At 50.1% G+C, this 23698-nt stretch overlaps 1 protein-coding gene across 2 annotated transcripts in view; it reads left to right on the top strand.

Moving 5' to 3' along the window:
* The window catches only part of TIGD3 (tigger transposable element derived 3), a 61518-nt gene that overhangs the window by 5190 nt on the left and 32630 nt on the right, over positions 1-23698 (top strand). The window lies entirely within an intron of this gene.

Below are 23698 nucleotides of genomic sequence, written 5' to 3'. Positions count from 1 at the left end.
GAAGCACCACGCTGGGATTGGAGGATGGAATGGCACGTCACTCTGAGCAGCATCTTTTCCATGTTAACACCTCGCGTTGCTTACTTCATTCTTAGATGGGGAACTAAAGCACTCCAGGAATCCCTGACAGAACATGCGCAAGCATAGGCAACAAGCACTGGTAAAGCTAATAGGTGTGGATTTCTCAATGTTTTCAAATACATGTGCAGCACTGCAAACTTGGGAAATGATTAAAACAAAGAGCACAGAGGTACGAGGCACAGCACGAAGCCAAGCATTGATATGTCTGTATTAACTCTCCGAAGAACAGCATGCGAGCACGAAGGAAAGCACAACAAAAGTGTATTTACATTGCTGGAATCAAAGTGTGACCACTGAGATATATATATATATATACACACATACATACATCATGTCAGCACGAAGGTGAGCTCTAACTTATAAATACGCTGCTGGGATCAACATGTGATCAGAGGTAGATACACACTGCCAGGAAGGGCGTTTAGGCAGAACGGTGAGCACAAACATGGGTATGCACTGCAGATCAACATGTGAGCGCAAACATGTCAACACACTTTAAAGAACAGTGTGTGTGTACGAAGGTGTGATCAGCTAGTAATCTAGAGTGTGAGCACAGGATACTTTTTATTAGTTGCGGGGATCATGTTAGTGTAGGGCGAGCACAAGCACATGTATGTGCTCCTGAGATCATCATGTGAGCGTGGGCTGAACACAAGCACATGTATATGCTGCTGAGATCATCATGGGAGCGTGGGGCAAGGACAAGCATGTATATGCTGCTGAGGTCATTGTACACTGCCCAGGAGCAAGATAAAACCGTGAAAATAGACTGCCCTATACACTGCCCAAGAGAATGATGCAACCGTGAATAAACACTGCCCAAGAGCAAGATGCAACCGTGAATATAGACTGCGAGGAAAGGAAGTGGGCAGGAAACGACACTACGCCGTGCTCCGAGGGACGCGCCAAAAGAAAAATACAGATTCAAAAAAGATTCCAAAGACAGGGCTGGGAACCGAGCAGATGCTCACTGTGGGGATCGACATGTGAACACATGTCTAGAAATATACTGCTGGGGCGACGTATAGGAAATAACCGCGCACGTTTACATTGAGTGTTGACAAGGGCGACGCAGGACCAAAGAAATGGAAGTAATGGAGGGACTGCGTGTACATACCCGCAATAAGGGCCATAGGAAGGGAAGTACACACACGTGATACTATACACGGCTGGATAGATCATTACAGTGTGGTACGGGCGAAGGAATATATGCATATATATTATTAATATGCTTTACACGAGATATGAGGAGGAATGGCACTAAGGATACAGTATGGGAAAAATGACATTTGCGGAAATACTGTTGAATGTATGGTGTGGATAAAACCTATACGGAGCTATAGGGATAAATGTTAAAGGCACTTATTATAATAAACATCTCAGGGAGTATGGCATTGAGAAATTACACAAGGACGTACAAATAATGAGCAGTGGGAAGGATGTGGATTAAGAAATAATAATATAGATACACATTTACAAATACTGTAAGCTACGAGAATGAAGAGAGATTAGTGTGCACTGGCTGAATTTATTATGGGGGGGGATACGGACACAGGTTGACATACACTGGAGAGTAAGGCATGGTGTATACACTACATGAGAATGGTATGGCGACGAGGACAATCATATATTAATACACACTGCAGGGATACTGTATGGCGACGAGATACGAACATATATTCATATATACTCCGCAGGGGGCTATACCAGCACATATCCGTGTACACAGGATGTGACGTGCTGTGACGCAGGGGATTGGTGTACACTGAATAGGATATGGTTTTGAAAGGGGAAAATGCACATAAATTAATTTACACTGTGAGATATGGTATGGGCAGGAGCAATCTAGACATTTACAACGTGCAGCACATATCTGGATAGTGCAAAAGAGCAATTAAGCAATTTACACCACGTGTAGTAAGGAACAGAAAGGGCGAGGAAAAACAAATATGAACATGAAATTGACAGACAAAAAAAATCACATCAGTAAAAGGAAGGGAAGTTAATACAAATATCACTTAAGTGATCAAGTTATAAAATACAGGGGGTATGGCAGGAAGTGAATAGGACCTACAAGACAAAGACATATACCAGAAAAAAGGTAGAATGTTGTAACCGCTGTTTGGGTGAATGCAGATTCACATGATATCGTAGCAGATTCATGGGCCTCATTTCACAACCTCGTAGTCTTTCATTACCAGGCTCCGGGAGGAAGGCAGGACCACACGGAGAGCGGGAGGGGGGAAGGCGGGAGGAGGGACACGGAGAACTTAAAAACTCACCGGACTGCTTAGGCTTTCATTACCAGGCTCCGGGAGGAAGGCAGGACCGGGGGGAGAGCGGGAGGGGGGACACGGAGAACCATCAGTGTCTGAGGTCATCGTTATTTGGGCCAGCCTTGCATTCCCTCACACGTGTGGTGGGCAGTGACAGCAAAGATGGGAAATGGAGAAAATGATAAACACTATGGAGAGTGACATAGGAGGTGGCTGATTACGGAATAAGTGAATATTGGTAGGAGAGTGGCAGTGAAAGGAGAAGTAGAGTCCATTTCATCGTCATCCCACGTTGTCATCCTTAAAGGGGGGAGAGCGGGAGGGGGGAGAGCGAGAGTGGGAGGGGGGAGAGCGGGAGGGGGGACGGCGGAGGGAGGGACACGGAGAACCTGAAACCTCACTGGACTGCTCCCAGGAGGTGGCGGGGGCGCTTGCGGTGTCCTTCCTCTGCCGGGGCCTGGGCTCTCTTCCGGGCACTTTTCCCCTGGCATAGAAAGAGCGGCGGCGGGACTTCCGGCTTGCTTGCGGCCCGGCCGGACCAGATTCGGGGGCGTTCCCGGCTTTTGGCTGACGTCGCGTGACGTCGCCAAAAGCCAAAAAATCTCGGGAACGCCCCCGAATCTGGTCCGGCATTGACGGACAGGCCCATCGTCCAATGGCTAGGCTCCATTTATGGAGCTAGCCAATAAATGACGGGTGCCGTTCCTAACTCCACTACAGTACTCATTAGTTTTCGCCTGCGCGAAAAAGATGCGCAGAGCGCATCTTTTCACCAGCCAAAACCTAAAAAGCATTTCACTCCATGCTTCGCAACAGCTCCGGGGCGCTACGTGACCAAAAAACATTGCTAAAGCTAATACTTGCAGTATAGTGCGGACTGCTGCAGCGCCGTGTTGAAAGCGCTACAGAAAACAAATCACCCAGAAAGAAACAGCGCCTCCGGATCAGAGTTCAAAAAGTACTTAAATAGGCACTGGGTTCATACCTCAGTAAGCTGCACAGATCAAACAATTGTAATTTAGGACTTCAGATAACACAACCATCATTCTCAGTAACACAATCTGTGTGACCCACTGACCTATCTACATGCAATACAAGTCCCAGACCAGCGTGATAATGCTGTGCTTTCTAGCACTCACACTGCCCCTCTATGGAGCATTGTGACACTGCACGTCTCTGCAGCAGGCGCATTAACCAGTGAGGCTACCTTGCTGCTGTGGTACCGTAGACCTGGTGAGTACACACAGAACTCTGGCAGCAGCCATAGCCCCATAACATAGGTTTACTTGTCGTGCCTTTTGCCCAATTCGGTTATTCCCAGAAGATTTACATCACATTTGTCCGCGCAGTCGGTTGTTTTGGGGCAGAGATGTTTTATTTTAATGTACATGTTGGGTAGGAGACTGGCTCGTTATAGCCCCCTTTGTTTTCTATCGGCACCCCCTGATTCTGAGCTCCCATAACTTGGGTTACTTTCGGCAGTGGGTGACGGAGTTTTTGAAGCAGTGTCTCCGCCCCCTTCCACTCGCCCGCACCCATGTGGTGTCCTCCACTCCTCCCCACGCCCCCCACTTGCCCGCAGCAGACATGCCAACCCTCCCGATTCAGGCGTGAGACTACCGATTTCAAGGCTAGTCTCCCGCCTCCCGATTCCTGCAAGAAAAAACCCGATTCCTCGGGGGTTCAGCTGACAGGGCTCGTTATTGTGTAAAGTGCCAATTCTTCCAGCAATAGTCAGAGTGGCCATGCAGGGGCTCTCGAAGGGGTGAAAATCCAACAAAGCATCATTAACAAGGGAACGGTCTTTTAAAGACCTGTGAAGTACTGGGTGGGTGGGGGGTCGGCTGCGTGTGTGCACAGAAAGCTGTTTCAGCCCGGGCTGTCACACAGGGTGGGGGGTGAGGGAGGGGGAGCATGCATTGCCCGCAACCTGCCAGGCCAGTGCACAACACTAGCATCACCCTCTCTCTGCCTGCCTTTGGCCTCCATGCTTCTGAAAGGTAAAAAAAAGTGCATTTGTGTTTCAAATGTCCACTCCTGCAGCAGCACACTTCCAAAGCCCACAGATGCCAGTAACCCGATTCAAGGCCCCATTCTCCCGATTTTTTTTTTTTATCTCCCTCTTTGCTCTTATGAAATGTTGGCATGTATGCCGCAGCCACCTGCCATGTGCAGTCTGGGGTATTATCCGCACCCGGGGTCCACCGTGGCCAGCCTGGTCTGCCCCCGCTCTCTTCTCTCTACTGCCTTAAACACCCACCCTCCCAACATTTTATATAAACCAGCCATTTCCGTGAAATCGCTGCTTGCTCTGCAGGGGAGGGGGGCCTGCGCAAGCCCACCCTAGACCACATGAGCAGATGTCCGAAAATGAAAGAATGAAAGTGCTGGGCCAGGAGCATCTAGCACCCCTGCGCTCTGCCTATTCGTTATTTATTACTTTTTATTTCAGTTCGACTGCCACAGTGGGGGAATGCATGTAGTGAAAAGGCATCTCACAAGTAGGAAACATACATTCCCCCCCCCCAAAAAAAAAAGCATTGGCATAGCCAATAGGTCTCGCCTTTGGGACCTTATAAGTATTTAGTTATGCAGCACAATATCCTTACTGCAACAATAATAACTGTTGCATGGCTAAACACTTGTACGGTCCCAAAGGCGAGACCTATTGGCTATGCCAATGCTTGTTATAGTAGGCTACAAACTCATCATACCTGACTATAATGTCACTTTAACCTTAGTTTTTTTTCAGTGAATTTCTAAAGTTTGTTTTATCATATTCTCAACTGAACACATGCCTAACCCCTTGGGCAACCTGCAACCAATACCCTGGAAGCAACAAATCCCTTCTGCACATGGCCCTTGGTCTTGTGCAGAGGGAGTTGGCCGCTGGGCTTTGTCTGGTGCCAGGCCATGTGTCCAACCCACAAGAGTGGCCAACCTCTGCTTGCATGCCAAAGATTATGTACAGTAGGTATTGCCTGCTAGGTAAGGCTTGTACCCAGGTCTTGTGCCCAACCCCACTGCGAGCAGCCATGGCGCAAGGTTGAAGGTGGTGAGCAGTGGGAGCTGGCAACCAGGCCCGGCCACAGACAGGCTGTGTACCAATCTCCCTGCTGCGCACAGCATTCAGCAGTGTGCAGTGGTTGGTTGTCCCAGAGCCCAACGCAATGCAGTCGTTCATCCACACCTGCACGCAGCCTATGGGCTGCACAATTTCGATACACAATGTAATTTTGAATGTTTTATTGGTACCAGTACCACAGCTTCACAGCGAGTACCTTGCTGGGTACTGTGGTAAAGGGTACTGGTACCAGCGATACAAAATAATATACACCCTGTCCCCTTATGTGACCCTTCAAGAGTTTTTTTCAAGACTTGGGGATCAAGGCTCAGAGCTTTGTAATGGTGGCCACATCATTTTCTTCAGTGTTGCAGTCAGCCAATCTAATAATTTGGTACAATGGTTCCGAAAAAATAGCTGGGAGGAAAAAAGCTCCCATAGCCAATTAGAAGGCCATATCCTTTAAATTTGTTGGTACCCTGAGACTCCCGTGGGACCAAGTGTCAAGATATACCCATTTTTTTAGGTCAAGCCTAGTGCAGCACGCATGCGCTGCTCTATGGGAGGCTTCTTGTGAGCACTCTAAACTTCTCCGTGTGGGGCTGACTCCTCTCACACATTGGATTGACCTTTGCATGTGTCTTTCAATAATGAAAGCACGCAAATGGCCAAAGGCGGGTGCATGATCTTCTTCAGGATTCCGAACCGGATATAGTTTTTTAGACGGAAACCTGGTTAACCACTGACTCCGTGGCAATTCCTGCCTTGCCCTTTTTATAGGCTATACGATGCTCTCACGGAACAGACCTTGCGGTAGGGGAGGTGGTCTGGCAGTGATATTTAAATCAGTTTTTTCCCTCAGACTATCCCAGATTGTGAAAGCGCCCTGTTTAAAATCACAATGTCACACAATTTCACTTTCACTGGGCTTCTCATTTACCTCCCACCAGGTCCTGCCAGGGCTTTTCAAGAAGCCCTAGCAAACACTGCATCTACTCTTGTCCTAGAGACAGCCAACCTTAGCATTATAGGCGATCTCAACTTACATCAGGAAACCTTTGACTCCCGGGATATTACCAACTGTTTGGGAGACATGGATGCCTGCCAACTAACTCAGTTAGTTGAGGGACCATCACATCTTGCAGGCCACTTACTCGATCCAGTATTTTCTAATATTAGTTTTCTCTCAAAGTCCACAACCCCCTCCCGCTACCCTGGACGGATAACTTTCTCATCCCTATGTGCCTTGGTCTTGCTGGCGCACCTTTGCTGACTCTCATCAGCCTTCCATGAGGTGTCCCTGACACAAACTGGAAGCACAACCTTTGCGTCCACCCTAAAATCGTCACACCCTGACTGGCCTACTGATTTGGAGGCAGCTGATAGAGCCTTTAGGGGTTGGATTAACAACTCACTCGATCGCTGTATTCCAGACAAACTGACCAGAGCCAAGCGTACGCAGTCACACGCTTGGTATAACGAGACTTTGGTGCTGGAAAAGAAACATTGTAAAATTTTAGAACGAATCTGGAGGCGCACCAATGACCCCATTGCAAAACAAATCTACAGGAAGGCTACTAAAACCTACCACAAATTAGTCCAAAAGACTTAAGCCGCCTTCTACACCAATCTGATCACATCAAGTCCCAACCCCTCTTAAACAATTTTCTCTCTTATGAATGATATGATAAAACCACCAGCAGGAACTAACAATATAATTTTCACCAACTTGCACTATGAATCACTGGCACGTTATTTCATCAATAAAGTAGAGTGCATTTACAACGAACTCAACTCTAGAATGGGCACTTCCAAATCCTGGGCGACTACTAGCTCACCTGATCTCCCCTACTCTCTTCAAGACCTACCATCTCTGTCTTTTAAAGACATGGATGTCCTGGCAGCAAAGGTTGGATCAGGCTCTCCTGATTATCCAGTAAAACCGGACACCTTTCGGACATTTCAGGACTCTCTTATGACTGAGGGTAGAGAACTGATTAATAGATCGCGCCAGTTGTCAGAAATCCCCAAATCATGAAAGCATACCAAGGTTATCCCCCTGTTGAAAAAGCCAGCACTAGGTGCATCTCTTCCGGAGAAGTTTCGGCCAATTTCTCTGCTCCCATATTTGGCCAAGATTATGTAGTGCCATGTTAATATCACTCTGACCAAATATCTGGAAGCCAATGAGATCTCGGACAGATCACAAAAGGGGTCCTGGCGTAGACATAGTGCGGAATCCGCTCTACTGGTGGTCACAGAGCAACTAAGGGCTACGTTTGATGAGGGCAACACTTCAGCATTGATTTTACTTGATTGAGTGCGGCCTTCGACATGGTTTCCCATAAGATTCTACCTCAACGACTCGGGAGATTTGGGTCAGAGGCAAGGCCTTGGCCTGGTTTGCGTCTTTTCTATCTGAACGCTCCTTTCAGATCCACGCCCCTCCCTATCTGTCCAGCATCTACCCCCTCAGCAATGATGTCCCCCAAGGCTCTGCCTTGAGCCCTACGTTGTTCAACGTGTATGTCTGCCCTCTGGCCCTCCTGGCCAAAGCCCGGAATATTAATATGATATTGTATATTGACGATACGCAATTGGTATTCACCTTTTCCAACAATCCAGATCTAGACCAACTGAAATTCCGTGAGGATATTCTGGCCATCTCAGACTGGATGGGGGATAACTATTTACTACTCGAAAACGGAGGTACTCCTGGTACGTCGCAATACCCATAAATGGGACTAACATTGTTTGCCTGCGGCCCTGGGCACACCCGCCCCAACCAAAAAGTGTAGTCAAGATCTTGGAGGTCCTGCTGGACAAGGCCCTCTCATTCGAGCTTCACGCCAAAAAGGTGGCAGGTACATGCTTCGGCCACCTTCGCGGTTTGAAACCCATTCTGGGGTTTTTTGATGCTCCTACTCGACAAGTGAACATTCAATCGGTGGTTCAGTCGCGTCTTGACTACTGTAATGGACTTCTACTTAGCGTGAATAAAACTGTCACCAAGAGACTCCAACGGGCACAGAACGCGGCTGCCCGCATTTGTAGGAGACTAGGATCTGCTTCTTATAGTTACCCCCACTTTTTGCTGATGTTTCACTGTTTTCGACTTAGACTGGCTGGAATCCTGCTATCCAGGACCTCAGCCTAGCTGCTTTCTCCTCTAAATTGATTGCATGTACTTTAGGTACACTCCAGATTTAATTCTGGGGTACCCTTGTACGTCCCTAGTATCTGGTATACTATGTACCTAGGGCATAGCTACCCCAGAGGCCTCCCAGGGCTGCAGCATGTATTGTGCCACCGTTGAGAGACCATTTAAACTGACACCATAGGTCTGCTACTGCAGCCTGTGTAAGGTGGTACATGCACCCCTTACTTAGATATAGGTTCACTATATCTAACTTATATTACTGCACATATAAACCTATCAGTCACCTATTTGGCAGGCCTTATCAATCCTGAAGGCAGGGTGCTGGGTTTTATGTGAGAGGGTGCCCATGCATGAGCAGAGCCCCTCTGCAGCCTTCGGAGCCTATTCTCCGAGGTTGTTTGTGATGCAGCCAACCATATACTTTTAAGTGCATTATAACCTCGCTGTAAATGCTAACTTTAAAACGGCTGCTTAAAAACATGTTATGTTTGGTGTCAAACACCTTGGAATCATACCTCCCGGCCAGTAACTGGCGGGAGAGGTATGATTCCACCCTCCTAAGGGGACATATGCGACACACCAATACACCTGGTACCAGCTTTCTCAACCTGGGCATCACAAAATGGATGCTGCCAGTCAAAGACCCAAGTCTGCCCTCCTGCTGCTGAGCCAAGCTTGAGCAGGGGAAGGCTAGCCAATAGGCTTCCTGTCACAGGGAGATGTAATCACCTCCCAGACAGGCTTTAGTGAATTGGGGCTGGATGGGTGCACTCTGAGAGGGCTTTGATGTCTGCACTGGGGGAACATTTGGTGTCCCTGTACATAGTCCAGTTCAAACCGGTTCCAGGAGCCATTGGCTCCTGCTCTGGCGCGAAACTGGACACAGCCATGGGTGAAATCACCCCTCTGTCCTGACCCTCCCATAGGTGGGTTCCCAGAGTTTATCCCACGCCTTCCTTAGGTATAAAGTAGGAACCCCTGACTACAGGACTTAAGATTTTATCTGGACTAAACTCTGCTACAGAAACCAAGTACTTTGACGATCTGCATGACGGTGGACGTCTGAAGAATCTCCCTTGGAGTAAAGGAGTTACTCCCTTGCTAAGCTGGCACCTAAACGCATCTGACCGTTTGCATTTCCCGAGCTCTTGAGGACTCCGAAGATTTCTGCAACACAGGAGGTGGGTTCCCGAGGTCTCTGAGGTTGATCTGTGCTGTCAGCAATTCTGAGGCCCGTATCCCTCGTGGGTACTGTGCAACCCAAACCCCTGTGCAGCGTGTACTTTTGCAGCAGCCTATGTTTCTCGGCGATACCTGAGGCTGTGCTTTGGGCTAATTGTAGTCCTGACCCTGAGCAGTAATTGCACCAAAGATTTATGGCCTACACACCATGAGTGTTCCGTGGGCTGATATTTCGTGATTCATCTCGAGGTCCCTTCGTGATCCCTGGTCCTTTGGCCTGTGGTTCCCTGTGAAGGTAACTTTAACTTTCCGTGGGCTTTCCTGGTTACTCCTAACGTGTCATAACTCTCCATTGCTTGGAGAGTCCTCAGGACCTTGCTGATCCTCACCGAAGCTGATTTCCTCTGACCGCGTGGGGTGCAGTTGCCAAGGCTTGTTGGTGTTCCATCCGGACACTGATCCCTCCAGCACTCGACATCCTTCGTGGGACAGCTCATGTCCAGACTTTGATCGTCGTCAACGTCTCCTGGTCCCCGTGGCTGCAGAGTCCAGCATTGCGTCATCGCACCTGACATCGGTGGGCATTCGTCTACCGAGCCCCTGGTCACCCTAAAGTGACCCACACTCTGTTGCCTCTGTTTTCAGGTTCTTCTCTCCTCGAATCCAGGCGTGGATTCCACTGGACACTTTTCCTCTTCACAGCAGCAACACTTTTCCGCATCACCCCATTGAAAACAACAAAGATTTCTGACATCACTTGACACCTAAGCACCCGGCTTCCCTAGGTTAGGTAACACAGGTATTCCGGTACTCACAATGGTGCGGGCCTTAGAACCTTCTATGTTTGAAAGGGTTTGCTTAGTCCTCTCCGAAGTGTCTTTAAAATTCCAACTGCGACTTTCCCATAGAGTTGTACCGAGCTCTCGCCTGTGTTCCTTCACTGCACCCGTCCTCCGTGGGTCTCTTGTGTCACTACCTTGGGTGGTTCCTTGGGGTCCCAGCGATTCTACGTGCTCTAGGCACTGTATCTAGTCAAGGTGTGGTTGTTATACCACTTTCTATATGGTTTGGTCTACCCCTGGAGCCCACTGTGTATTGTGCTATTTACTGTTGTTCTAGTGATTTAATAATGTGTGCTTTGTTCTCTAATCTCATAAAGAGGTTAGTAGAGAGTGTTTAGTAATAAATACATATATTTCATATATTCCTTTTGTGGTTCTCCTTTCATTTGGTCATTTAGGAAGTTCTGATCTGGTAAAACAAGCTGCTTTACATTCCTTCTAGACTTAGCCTGAAGGCTGCTCCCCATAGCTACCACTAGGATAGCTTTCAATAAAGGGTGCCTTTAACCCAATCATCAATAAGGGTTGTTTGGACTGGTACAAGGTGCCCACTATAAATAGTGGTCAGCATATGCCAGGCCAACTACTCACAGCATTCTCTTTGCCCTCCACAAGCACTGTCACACCTCCCATCTTTTGCGCCGTCTTCATTGGCTGCCTATCGAACAGAGACTTCTGTTTAAAATTCTCTGCACTTCTCATAAGATCTTACACGGCCAGGGTCCCTAGATACTGCAGGGGCTTTGTACATCTTATGTTCCAATGCGAGCACTGCGCTCCGTAGACTTGCATCTGGCTTGCACTCCTCAGGTGAGTAGGTGTAGAGATGGGGGCGCTCTTTCAGGGCTTTGGCCCCTGCCCTATGGAACTCTATTCCACTTGCAGCATGCAGCACACAAGATCACTGGGCATTCAGAAAACAGATTAAAACCTGGCTGTTTTCATCCATCTGGCTTCACTGTGTGTGTGCATGCCGCACACAAGATCATTGGGCATTTAGAAAACAGATTAAAACCTGGCTGTTTTTCATCCGTCTAGCTTCACTCTCCATCCTTTCCAATGTTCACTCCCACGGCGTTTTGCTCTCGGGAGTGAGCAGTGGTGTGCAGGGTGGCTTCTGCATTCCTCGTCGTTGATCAGTTTACTAATTGAACAGAACGCGCCACTGTGCTTCTTTTTCAAATGCTTGTTTCATTTGCAAATGTCAAGAATAGCAACGGTGGACCCAGGGTTCCGCACCTCATGCTAGTTCCAGTATGTAATGTCCCTGCTCAACCAACCCCAGCGCCAGCAGTTGCGTGACACCTCTGTGCTCCAGTTCCAAAGTTGTTTGCAATGAAATGGGGGGTGCAACAGGTAATGAAGTCCAGTAGTCCGATAGTAGTGTCAAGAAAGTTCTTTAGTTCAAATTTCTAAACCAAATCAGAGATACGAAAAGCTCAGCCAATGCGTTCATTCCTTCGCAGGGAACTTCATCAGGGCTTCACATAATAGTCCAAATCGAACACAAATGCTCCAGTAGCAAATGCAGGAGTTCAGTAACGGCATGTAGAGCGGGAACACCCGGATATGACTCCAGAGTAACAAAGCTGGTGTTCAGACACCTGTTAACTTAACAGCGGCAATGATCAACAGTTCATGTAATTAATAACAGTATTCTAGTCCAGTGTATTGTACTGGAACAGTCCGGAGTTCCTACAGGTATGATAAGTCCTGCACGCATAGACTGTAACCCGCGTTCGTCTGGTCGTTCCTCTGTAGTTGTTTCATTTGACTTGGTTGTGCTCTCGGATTGTTGTGTTCTTTGGCTGTTTGAACCAAACACGCTTATCCGATGGTATTAACTTTTAAACACAGTTTGCCAAGATATTTTTAAGGTAACGAGAAAATATAGCGCAAACCCGACGTTTTTCTAAAAAACAAAGATCTGCTCAAGACAAAAGTGCTGGTGTACATAAAAGGAAACATATATCACAAACCAGACAAGTGGCAAACAAAACCATTACATTTTGGGATAAAGGAACAACATAGACATGAGTATATTGTGTCCTTAATTCAATTTGGGCCACAGAGAAGCGTCGACGGCGTTTCGACCGCTATATTATATTGTCTATGTTGTTCCTTTATCCCAACATTTAATGGTTTTGTTTGCCACTTGTCTGGTTTGTGATATGTTTCCTTTTATGTTCACCAACACTTTTGTCTTGAGCATATGTGTTTTTTTAGAATTATTGTTGTATTATGTAATAAATATGGAATTTTAATATCAGTAACTCTGTTCTAAAGGGCTTCTTTAACCACTGTTTATCTTTTTCTTTCTGATTCTTTTCTATTTAATTGAATTTGTGGGAGTATATATAGTTTTCATTGTTCTCTCCCCCTTAACCTTTTGTTAGATGTACTGACTGCTTGTTTTCTGAGCATTAACCCCCCACTATGCCCCTCCGATACTCTCTTTAAATGCTAATGTTTTAAAAACAGCTGAACAGATTGATGCCAAATCACAACAAGCATTGGCAAAATTGGGATTAGATCTGTATTTCTGATGAAGCAAAGAACTGTAGATTACTATTGGTGTAGGTTAAAAGGTCAGGTAAGAGTTGCCTTGTTAAGCCAGACCTAAATTCCTATGCAAGTTTTAATTACTGCCCTCCCTCCCTCCATTTGTGCGGCCAGAGAAAAACGACATCAATTATCGAGTTATCTAAAACCCTTTAATAGCATTCCAATGTCGTGTGCGCGTGTGTGGGTGCGTGTGTGTGTGTGTGTGTGTGTGTTTGTGTGTGTGTGTGCCCTTCGAAGTTCAAGCTTAAGCAACTGGATAAATAAACAAAAATGTGATCATAGCGGCTGAAGGTCAAGGACATTTTTGTGAAAGCAAATGACTTCTGCCCAAACAAAACATGTACTTCTGGCTCCCAACATGTGGGTGGAGCCAAAGCCCCTCTCTAGTGATAATCACATAATTGTCTGGTGACAGCTGTGCTGTCAATCCAGACCATAAAAAGCATGCTTCTTGGCACTGTATAGGAGTACCAAAAACACAGAAAGGAGATAAATCGTCTCTCAGCCAATCCAAAGGCCCTATTTTTAGGTTTTGCCTCGCGAAAAAGATGCGCTCTGCGCATCTTTTTTGCGCAGGCAAAAACCTCTTGAGATCTATATGGGAGACAGGAACGGCCTCCGTCTTGCATTGGCTAGCTCCATAAATGGAGACTAGCCATTGGAAGACGGGCCTGTCCGTCAATGCCGGAGGAGACACGGGGGCGTTCCCGAGATTCTTTGGCTTTTGCCTACGTCACGCGACGTCAGGCGAAAGCCGGGAACGCCCCCGAATCTGTTCCGGCATTGCCGGCACCCGCCTTCCTGCTCCGGTGTCTCCCGCCGTCCGTGTCCTCTCCCGCCCCCCTCGATGAACAGCCGGCATTGCCGGCACCCGCCTTCCTGTGCCCCGTTCCCGCCCCCCTACCGCTGCCTCGGTTTAGTTGGTGCTCTCCGCATTTCATCTGAAACCCTCAGCCATCTCACAGGAGGATAACTGTCGGGCTGAACAGCAGTTGCGTGAAGTATGATTGTTTCCAGCATGTATCCCTCGATATCTTATTCCTCTCCCGCCCCCCTCCCCCCCCCCCCTCCCTCTCGATGAACAGCCGGCATTGCCGGCACCCGCCTTCCCTTCAGAGTGCAGATTCAGAGTGGAGCTTCAGAGTGGAGCTTCAGAGTGCAGATTCAGAGTGGAGCTTCAGAGTGGAGCTTCAGAGTGGAGCTTCAGAGTGGAGCTTCAGAGTGGAGCTTCAGAGTGGAGCTTCAGAGTGGAGCTTCAGAGTGGAGCTTCAGAGTGGAGCTTCAGAGTGCAGAGTGGAGCTTCAGAGTGCAGATTCAGAGTGCAGAGTGGAGCTTCAGAGTGCAGATTCAGAGTGCAGAGTGGAGCTTCAGAGTGCAGATTCAGAGTGCAGAGTGGAGCTTCAGAGTGCAGAGTGGAGCTTCAGAGTGGAGCTTCAGAGTGCAGAGTGGAGCTTCAGAGTGCAGAGTGGAGCTTCAGAGTGGAGCTTCAGAGTGCAGAGTGGAGCTTCAGAGTGGAGCTTCAGAGTGCAGAGTGGAGCTTCAGAGTGGAGCTTCAGAGTGCAGAGTGGAGCTTCAGAGTGGAGCTTCAGAGTGCAGAGTGGAGCTTCAGAGTGCAGAGTGGAGCTTCAGAGTGGAGCTTCAGAGTGCAGAGTGGAGCTTCAGAGTGGAGCTTCAGAGTGCAGAGTGGAGCTTCAGAGTGGAGCTTCAGAGTGCAGAGTGGAGCTTCAGAGTGGAGCTTCAGAGTGGAGCTTCAGAGTGGAGCTTCAGAGTGGAGCTTCAGAGTGCAGAGTGGAGCTTCAGAGTGGAGCTTCAGAGTGGAGCTTCAGAGTGGAGCTTCAGAGTGCAGAGTGGAGCTTCAGAGTGGAGCTTCAGAGTGCAGAGTGGAGCTTCAGAGTGGAGCTTCAGAGTGGAGCTTCAGAGTGGAGCTTCAGAGTGGAGCTTCAGAGTGGAGCTTCAGAGTGGAGAGTGGAGCTTCAGAGTGCAGAGTGGAGCTTCAGAGTGGAGCTTCAGAGTGCAGAGTGGAGCTTCAGAGTGGAGCTTCAGAGTGCAGAGTGGAGCTTCAGAGTGGAGCTTCAGAGTGGAGCTTCAGAGTGGAGCTTCAGAGTGGAGCTTCAGAGTGGAGCTTCAGAGTGCAGAGTGGAGCTTCAGAGTGGAGCTTCAGAGTGCAGAGTGGAGCTTCAGAGTGGAGCTTCAGAGTGGAGCTTCAGAGTGGAGCTTCAGAGTGCAGAGTGGAGCTTCAGAGTGGAGCTTCAGAGTGCAGAGTGGAGCTTCAGAGTGGAGCTTCAGAGTGCAGAGTGGAGCTTCAGAGTGGAGCTTCAGAGTGCAGAGTGGAGCTTCAGAGTGGAGCTTCAGAGTGCAGAGTGGAGCTTCAGAGTGGAGCTTCAGAGTGGAGCTTCAGAGTGGAGCTTCAGAGTGGAGCTTCAGAGTGGAGCTTCAGAGTGCAGAGTGGAGCTTCAGAGTGGAGCTTCAGAGTGCAGAGTGGAGCTTCAGAGTGGAGCTTCAGAGTGGAGCTTCAGAGTGGAGCTTCAGAGTGGAGCTTCAGAGTGGAGCTTCAGAGTGGAGCTTCAGAGTGGAGAGTGGAGCTTCAGAGTGGAGCTTCAGAGTGGAGAGTGGAGCTTCAGAGTGGAGAGTGGAGCTTCAGAGTGGAGAGTGGAGCTTCAGAGTGCAGAGTGGAGCTTCAGAGTGGAGAGTGGAGCTTCAGAGTGGAGAGTGGAGCTTCAGAGTGGAGCTTCAGAGTGGAGCTTCAGAGTGGAGCTTCAGAGTGGAGCTTCAGAGTGCAGAGTGGAGCTTCAGAGTGCAGAGTGGAGCTTCAGAGTGGAGCTTCAGAGTGGAGCTTCAGAGTGGAGCTTCAGAGTGGAGCTTCAGAGTGGAGCTTCAGAGTGGAGCTTCAGAGTGGAGCTTCAGAGTGGAGCTTCAGAGTGGAGCTTCAGAGTGGAGCTTCAGAGTGCAGAGTGGAGCTTCAGAGTGGAGCTTCAGAGTGGAGCTTCAGAGTGGAGCTTCAGAGTGGAGCTTCAGAGTGCAGAGTGGAGCTTCAGAGTGGAGCTTCAGAGTGGAGCTTCAGAGTGGAGCTTCAGAGTGGAGCTTCAGAGTGGAGCTTCAGAGTGGAGCTTCAGAGTGGAGCTTCAGAGTGGAGCTTCAGAGTGGAGCTTCAGAGTGGAGCTTCAGAGTGGAGCTTCAGAGTGCAGCTTCAGAGTGGAGCTTCAGAGTGCAGAGTGGAGCTTCAGAGTGGAGCTTCAGAGTGGAGCTTCAGAGTGGAGCTTCAGAGTGGAGCTTCAGAGTGGAGCTTCAGAGTGGAGCTTCAGAGTGGAGCTTCAGAGTGCAGAGTGGAGCTTCAGAGTGGAGCTTCAGAGTGCAGAGTGGAGCTTCAGAGTGGAGCTTCAGAGTGCAGAGTGGAGCTTCAGAGTGGAGCTTCAGAGTGCAGAGTGGAGCTTCAGAGTGGAGCTTCAGAGTGGAGCTTCAGAGTGGAGCTTCAGAGTGGAGCTTCAGAGTGGAGCTTCAGAGTGGAGCTTCAGAGTGGAGCTTCAGAGTGGAGCTTCAGAGTGCAGATTCAGAGTGCAGATTCAGAGTGGAGAGTGGAGCTTCAGAGTGGAGCTTCAGAGTGCAGAGTGGAGCTTCAGAGTGGAGCTTCAGAGTGGAGCTTCAGAGTGGAGCTTCAGAGTGGAGCTTCAGAGTGGAGCTTCAGAGTGCAGATTCAGAGTGCAGATTCAGAGTGGAGAGTGGAGCTTCAGAGTGGAGCTTCAGAGTGCAGCTTCAGAGTGCAGCTTCAGAGTGCAGATTCAGAGTGCAGATTCAGAGTGGAGAGTGGAGCTTCAGAGTGGAGCTTCAGAGTGCAGCTTCAGAGTGCAGCTTCAGAGTGGAGCTTCAGAGTGCAGAGTGGAGCTTCAGAGTGCAGAGTGGAGCTTCAGAGTGCAGAGTGGAGCTTCAGAGTGGAGCTTCAGAGTGCAGAGTGGAGCTTCAGAGTGGAGCTTCAGAGTGGAGCTTCAGAGTGGAGCTTCAGAGTGGAGCTTCAGAGTGGAGCTTCAGAGTGGAGCTTCAGAGTGGAGCTTCAGAGTGCAGAGTGGAGCTTCAGAGTGGAGCTTCAGAGTGCAGAGTGGAGCTTCAGAGTGGAGCTTCAGAGTGGAGCTTCAGAGTGGAGCTTCAGAGTGGAGCTTCAGAGTGGAGCTTCAGAGTGGAGCTTCAGAGTGGAGCTTCAGAGTGGAGAGTGGAGCTTCAGAGTGCAGAGTGGAGCTTCAGAGTGGAGAGTGGAGCTTCAGAGTGCAGAGTGGAGCTTCAGAGTGGAGCTTCAGAGTGGAGCTTCAGAGTGGAGCTTCAGAGTGCAGAGTGGAGCTTCAGAGTGGAGCTTCAGAGTGGAGCTTCAGAGTGGAGCTTCAGAGTGGAGCTTCAGAGTGGAGCTTCAGAGTGCAGAGTGGAGCTTCAGAGTGGAGCTTCAGAGTGCAGAGTGGAGCTTCAGAGTGGAGCTTCAGAGTGCAGAGTGGAGCTTCAGAGTGGAGCTTCAGAGTGGAGCTTCAGAGTGGAGCTTCAGAGTGCAGCTTCAGAGTGCAGCTTCAGAGTGCAGCTTCAGAGTGGAGCTTCAGAGTGGAGCTTCAGAGTGCAGAGTGGAGCTTCAGAGTGCAGAGTGGAGCTTCAGAGTGGAGCTCCAGAGTGGAGCTTCAGAGTGCAGAGTGGAGCTTCAGAGTGGAGCTTCAGAGTGCAGAGTGGAGCTTCAGAGTGGAGCTTCAGAGTGCAGAGTGGAGCTTCAGAGTGGAGCTTCAGAGTGCAGAGTGGAGCTTCAGAGTGGAGCTTCAGAGTGCAGAGTGGAGCTTCAGAGTGGAGCTTCAGAGAGGAGCTTCAGAGTGGAGAGTGGAGCTTCAGAGTGCAGATTCAGAGTGGAGAGTGGAGCTTCAGAGTGCAGATTCAGAGTGGAGAGTGGAGCTTCAGAGTGCAGATTCAGAGTGGAGCTTCAGAGTGCAGAGTGGAGCTTCAGAGTGGAGCTTCAGAGTGCAGAGTGGAGCTTCAGAGTGCAGAGTGGAGCTTCAGAGTGGAGCTTCAGAGTGGATCTTCAGAGTGGATCTTCAGAGTGGAGCTTCAGAGTGGAGCTTCAGAGTGGAGCTTCAGAGTGGAGCTTCAGAGTGGAGCTTCAGAGTGGAGCTTCAGAGTGGAGCTTCAGAGTGGAGCTTCAGAGTGCAGAGTGGAGCTTCAGAGTGGAGCTTCAGAGTGGAGCTTCAGAGTGGAGCTTCAGAGTGGAGCTTCAGAGTGGAGCTTCAGAGTGGAGCTTCAGAGTGGAGCTTCAGAGTGCAGAGTGGAGCTTCAGAGTGGAGCTTCAGAGTGCAGAGTGGAGCTTCAGAGTGGAGCTTCAGAGTGGAGCTTCAGAGTGGAGCTTCAAAGTGGAGCTTCAGAGTGGAGCTTCAGAGTGGAGCTTCAGAGTGCAGAGTGGAGCTTCAGAGTGCAGAGTGGAGCTTCAGAGTGGAGCTTCAGAGTGGAGCTTCAGAGTGGAGCTTCAGAGTGGAGCTTCAGAGTGGAGCTTCAGAGTGGAGCTTCAGAGTGGAGCTTCAGAGTGGAGCTTCAGAGTGGAGAGTGGAGCTTCAGAGTGGAGCTTCAGAGTGGAGAGTGGAGCTTCAGAGTGGAGCTTCAGAGTGGAGCTTCAGAGTGGAGCTTCAGAGTGGAGCTTCAGAGTGGAGCTTCAGAGTGCAGAGTGGAGCTTCAGAGTGCAGAGTGGAGCTTCAGAGTGCAGAGTGGAGCTTCAGAGTGGAGCTTCAGAGTGGAGCTTCAGAGTGGAGCTTCAGAGTGCAGAGTGGAGCTTCAGAGTGCAGAGTGGAGCTTCAGAGTGGAGCTTCAGAGTGCAGAGTGGAGCTTCAGAGTGGAGCTTCAGAGTGGAGCTTCAGAGTGCAGAGTGGAGCTTCAGAGGGGAGCTTCAGAGTGCAGAGTGGAGCTTCAGAGGGGAGCTTCAGAGTGCAGAGTGGAGCTTCAGAGTGCAGAGTGGAGATTCAGAGTGCAGAGTGGAGATTCAGAGTGCAGAGTGGAGATTCAGAGTGCAGAGTGGAGATTCAGAGTGCAGAGTGGAGATTCAGAGTTCAGAGTGGAGATTCAGAGTTCAGAGTGCAGAGTGGAGATTCAGAGTGCAGAGTGGAGATTCAGAGTGCAGAGTGGAGCTTCAGAGTGCAGAGTGGAGCTTCAGAGTGCAGAGTGGAGCTTCAGAGTGGAGCTTCAGAGTGGAGCTTCAGAGTGGAGCTTCAGAGTGCAGAGTGGAGCTTCAGAGGGGAGCTTCAGAGTGCAGAGTGGAGCTTCAGAGGGGAGCTTCAGAGTGCAGAGTGGAGCTTCAGAGTGCAGAGTGGAGATTCAGAGTGCAGAGTGGAGATTCAGAGTGCAGAGTGGAGATTCAGAGTGCAGAGTGGAGATTCAGAGTGCAGAGTGGAGATTCAGAGTTCAGAGTGGAGATTCAGAGTTCAGATTCAGAGTGCAGAGTGGAGATTCAGAGTGCAGAGTGGAGATTAAGAGTGGAGCTTCAGAGTGGAGCTTCAGAGTGCAGAGTGGAGATTCAGAGTGCAGAGTGGAGATTCAGAGTGCAGAGTGGAGATTCAGAGTGCAGAGTGGAGCTTGAGAGTGGAGCTTGAGAGTGGAGCTTGAGAGTGGAGCTTGAGAGTGGAGCTTGAGAGTGGAGCTTGAGAGTGGAGCTTCAGAGTGGAGAGTGGAGCTTCAGAGTGGAGCTTCAGAGTGCAGAGTGGAGCTTCAGAGTGGAGCTTCAGAGTGGAGCTTCAGAGTGGAGCTTCAGAGTGGAGCTTCAGAGTGGAGCTTCAGAGTGGAGCTTCAGAGTGGAGCTTCAGAGTGGAGCTTCAGAGTGCAGAGTGGAGCTTCAGAGTGCAGAGTGGAGCTTCAGAGTGCAGAGTGGAGCTTCAGAGTGCAGAGTGGAGCTTCAGAGTGGAGCTTCAGAGTGGAGCTTCAGAGTGGAGCTTCAGAGTGGAGCTTCAGAGTGGAGCTTCAGAGTGGAGCTTCAGAGTGGAGCTTCAGAGTGGAGCTTCAGAGTGCAGAGTGGAGCTTCAGAGTGGAGCTTCAGAGTGGAGCTTCAGAGTGGAGCTTCAGAGTGGAGCTTCAGAGTGGAGCTTCAGAGTGGAGCTTCAGAGTGGAGCTTCAGAGTGGAGCTTCAGAGTGCAGAGTGGAGCTTCAGAGTGGAGCTTCAGAGTGCAGAGTGGAGCTTCAGAGTGGAGCTTCAGAGTGGAGCTTCAGAGTGCAGAGTGGAGCTTCAGAGTGGAGCTTCAGAGTGGAGCTTCAGAGTGGAGCTTCAGAGTGGAGCTTCAGAGTGGAGCTTCAGAGTGGAGCTTCAGAGTGCAGAGTGGAGCTTCAGAGTGGAGCTTCAGAGTGCAGAGTGGAGCTTCAGAGTGGAGCTTCAGAGTGGAGCTTCAGAGTGGAGCTTCAGAGTGGAGCTTCAGAGTGGAGCTTCAGAGTGGAGCTTCAGAGTGGAGCATCAGAGTGGAGCATCAGAGTGGAGCATCAGAGTGGAGCATCAGAGTAGAGCATCAGAGTGGAGCTTCAGAGTGGAGCTTCAGAGTGCAGAGTGGAGCTTCAGAGTGCAGAGTGGAGCTTCAGAGTGGAGCTTCAGAGTGCAGAGTGGAGCTTCAGAGTGCAGAGTGGAGCTTCAGAGTGGAGCTTCAGAGTGCAGAGTGGAGCTTCAGAGTGCAGAGTGGAGCTTCAGAGTGCAGAGTGGAGCTTCAGAGTGGAGCTTCAGAGTGGAGCTTCAGAGTGGAGCTTCAGAGTGCAGAGTGGAGCTTCAGAGTGGAGCTTCAGAGTGCAGAGTGGAGCTTCAGAGTGGAGCTTCAGAGTGCAGAGTGGAGCTTCAGAGTGGAGCTTCAGAGTGCAGAGTGGAGCTTCAGAGTGGAGCTTCAGAGTGGAGCTTCAGAGTGGAGCTTCAGAGTGGAGCTTCAGAGTGGAGCTTCAGAGTGGAGCATCAGAGTGGAGCATCAGAGTGGAGCATCAGAGTGGAGCATCAGAGTGGAGCATCAGAGTGGAGCATCAGAGTGGAGCATCAGAGTGGAGCATCAGAGTGGAGCATCAGAGTGGAGCATCAGAGTGGAGCTTCAGAGTGGAGCTTCAGAGTGCAGAGTGGAGCTTCAGAGTGCAGAGTGGAGCTTCAGAGTGGAGCTTCAGAGTGCAGAGTGGAGCTTCAGAGTGCAGAGTGGAGCTTCAGAGTGCAGAGTGGAGCTTCAGAGTGGAGCTTCAGAGTGGAGCTTCAGAGTGCAGAGTGGAGCTTCAGAGTGGAGCTTCAGAGTGGAGCTTCAGAGTGGAGCTTCAGAGTGGAGCTTCAGAGTGGAGCTTCAGAGTGCAGAGTGGAGCTTCAGAGTGGAGCTTCAGAGTGCAGAGTGGAGCTTCAGAGTGGAGCTTCAGAGTGGAGCTTCAGAGTGGAGCTTCAGAGTGGAGCTTCAGAGTGGAGCTTCAGAGTGGAGCTTCAGAGTGGAGCTTCAGAGTGCAGAGTGGAGCTTCAGAGTGGAGCTTCAGAGTGCAGAGTGGAGCTTCAGAGTGGAGCTTCAGAGTGGAGCTTCAGAGTGGAGCTTCAGAGTGGAGCTTCAGAGTGGAGCTTCAGAGTGGAGCTTCAGAGTGGAGCTTCAGAGTGCAGCTTCAGAGTGGAGCTTCAGAGTGGAGCTTCAGAGTGCAGCTTCAGAGTGGAGCTTCAGAGTGGAGCTTCAGAGTGGAGCTTCAGAGTGGAGCTTCAGAGTGGAGCTTCAGAGTGGAGCTTCAGAGTGGAGCTTCAGAGTGGAGCTTCAGAGTGCAGCTTCAGAGTGCAGCTTCAGAGTGGAGCTTCAGAGTGGAGCTTCAGAGTGGAGCTTCAGAGTGGAGCTTCAGAGTGGAGCTTCAGAGTGGAGCTTCAGAGTGGAGCTTCAGAGTGGAGCTTCAGAGTGGAGCTTCAGAGTGGAGCTTCAGAGTGGCGCTTCAGAGTGGAGCTTCAGAGTGCAGAGTGGAGCTTCAGAGTGCAGCTTCAGAGTGCAGAGTGGAGCTTCAGAGGGGAGCTTCAGAGTGCAGAGTGGAGCTTCAGAGGGGAGCTTCAGAGTGCAGAGTGGAGATTCAGAGTGCAGAGTGGAGCTTCAGAGTGGAGCTTCAGAGTGGAGCTTCAGAGTGGAGCTTCAGAGTGGAGCTTCAGAGTGGAGCTTCAGAGTGGAGCTTCAGAGTGGAGCTTCAGAGTGCAGAGTGGAGCTTCAGAGTGCAGAGTGGAGCTTCAGAGTGGAGCTTCAGAGTGCAGAGTGGAGCTTCAGAGTGGAGAGTGGAGCTTCAGAGTGCAGAGTGGAGCTTCAGAGTGGAGCTTCAGAGTGGAGCTTCAGAGTGCAGAGTGGAGCTTCAGAGTGCAGAGTGGAGCTTCAGAGTGGAGCTTCAGAGTGGAGCTTCAGAGTGCAGAGTGGAGCTTCAGAGTGCAGAGTGGAGCTTCAGAGTGGAGCTTCAGAGTGGAGCTTCAGAGTGCAGAGTGGAGCTTCAGAGTGCAGAGTGGAGCTTCAGAGTGGAGCTTCAGAGTGGAGCTTCAGAGTGGAGCTTCAGAGTGCAGAGTGGAGCTTCAGAGTGCAGAGTGGAGCTTCAGAGTGCAGAGTGGAGCTTCAGAGTGCAGAGTGGAGCTTCAGAGTGGAGCTTCAGAGTGCAGAGTGGAGCTTCAGAGTGGAGCTTCAGAGTGGAGCTTCAGAGTGGAGCTTCAGAGTGGAGCTTCAGAGTGGAGCTTCAGAGTGCAGAGTGGAGCTTCAGAGTGGAGCTTCAGAGTGGAGCTTCAGAGTGGAGCTTCAGAGTGGAGCTTCAGAGTGGAGCTTCAGAGTGGAGCTTCAGAGTGGAGCTTCAGAGTGGAGCTTCAGAGTGGAGCTTCAGAGTGGAGCTTCAGAGTGGAGCTTCAGAGTGCAGAGTGGAGCTTCAGAGTGCAGAGTGCAGATTCAGAGTGCAGATTCAGAGTGCAGAGTGGAGCTTCAGAGTGGAGCTTCAGAGTGCAGAGTGGAGCTTCAGAGTGCAGAGTGGAGCTTCAGAGTGCAGAGTGGAGCTTCAGAGTGCAGAGTGGAGCTTCAGAGTGCAGATTCAGAGTGCAGAGTGGAGCTTCAGAGTGCAGAGTGGAGATTCAGAGTGCAGATTCAGAGTGCAGATTCAGAGTGGAGCTTCAGAGTGCAGAGTGGAGCTTCAGAGTGCAGAGTGGAGCTTCAGAGTGCAGATTCAGAGTGGAGCTTCAGAGTGCAGAGTGGAGCTTCAGAGTGCAGAGTGGAGCTTCAGAGTACAGAGTGGAGCTTCAGAGTGCAGAGTGGAGCTTCAGAGTGCAGAGTGGAAATTCAGAGTGGAGCTTCAGAGTGCAGAGTGGAGCTTCAGAGTGCAGAGTGGAGCTTCAGAGTGCAGAGTGGAGCTTCAGAGTGCAGAGTGGAGCTTCAGAGTGCAGAGTGGAGCTTCAGAGTGGAGCTTCAGAGTGGAGCTTCAGATTGGAGCTTCAGATTGGAGCTTCAGAGTGGAGCTTCAGAGTGGAGCTTCAGAGTGCAGAATGGAGCTTCAGAGTGTCAAGAGCAATGCCAATAGCTCTAACTTTAACAAAGGCAAAACCATTGCATTG

This window comes from Lissotriton vulgaris, chromosome 9 (assembly GCF_964263255.1).
Source record: "Lissotriton vulgaris chromosome 9, aLisVul1.2, whole genome shotgun sequence".
Lineage (NCBI taxonomy): Eukaryota > Metazoa > Chordata > Amphibia > Caudata > Salamandridae > Lissotriton > Lissotriton vulgaris.
The sequence above is the reverse complement of the archived record's forward strand: the minus strand, read 5'-3'. Positions and strand labels throughout refer to the sequence as shown.